This window comes from Micropterus dolomieu, linkage group LG13 (genome assembly GCF_021292245.1).
Source record: "Micropterus dolomieu isolate WLL.071019.BEF.003 ecotype Adirondacks linkage group LG13, ASM2129224v1, whole genome shotgun sequence".
NCBI lineage: Eukaryota > Metazoa > Chordata > Actinopteri > Centrarchiformes > Centrarchidae > Micropterus > Micropterus dolomieu.
The window spans coordinates 23,680,514-23,681,396 of NC_060162.1; the positions used below are offsets into that span (position 1 = coordinate 23,680,514).

Below are 883 nucleotides of genomic sequence, written 5' to 3' on the forward strand. Positions count from 1 at the left end.
CATCCCTGCCGAAATGTGCACAAACCTTGTCACCAACTATAAAAACCGTTTGACATCTGTGCTGGCCAATAATGGCTTTTCTACAAAATATTAACATGCTGTTTGTCCAGGGGGTCAAATACTTGTTTTTCCTCATCAGATGGTCATCAATTTTAATAAATTCATATGATGTGATTTTCTGGAATTTTCTTTGGGATTCTGTCTTTCACTGTTAGAATGTACATATGATTAAAATTATAGATCGTTGCATTCTTTGTAAGTGGGCAAACCTGCAAAATCAGCAAGGGGTCAAATACTTATTTCCCCCACTGTAAATATTGCAGACAAAAACAGAAAAGGGCACGGAGGTTGTTTTAAAGTCACATGTTCCATACAGCTTCTAATTGTGTATTATTTGAATCAATCAGCCGATTAACCGAGCCGATATCTGCCATTTTGAGATAATGTAGAACGCTAATAGTGCTCCCCCTTGTGAGTTTTGGGAAGGTTGTGAAAAAGTTAGTTTTGAGCCCTATATGTTTTTTTCCATCCTAAATGACAACTAATTTAAAGCCATTACTGTCTAGTGTTAAATATATATTAATATACTGTAGAGAATAATGCAGTTGAATGACGTCACTTCAGACAAACTGTACCTGTCCCTTACACACATTCTGAAATCTACATCCTAACCTAATCAGGGCGCAAGACAAATTTTTCGCATTGGTTGCACTGCCACAAACTTTAGGTACACCCAATTTTTCACAGCACCTTTAGCGCCATAATCGTATATTCTAACCTTCTGTAATATCCAAAACACATTGATAGTTATAAAAATTATTGGACACCTACAGGTACATTTTTGTAATTATTTATTATTAAAATAAACTTCATTATTTTAAAA

The 883-nt window shown here is 34.8% G+C and overlaps 1 protein-coding gene across 4 annotated transcripts in view; it reads right to left on the bottom strand.

Annotated features, from left to right (window-relative positions):
- akna (AT-hook transcription factor) overlaps positions 1 to 883 on the bottom strand; it is a 23,877-nt gene that overhangs the window by 12,836 nt on the left and 10,158 nt on the right. The gene's annotated exons all lie outside the window — the stretch shown is intronic.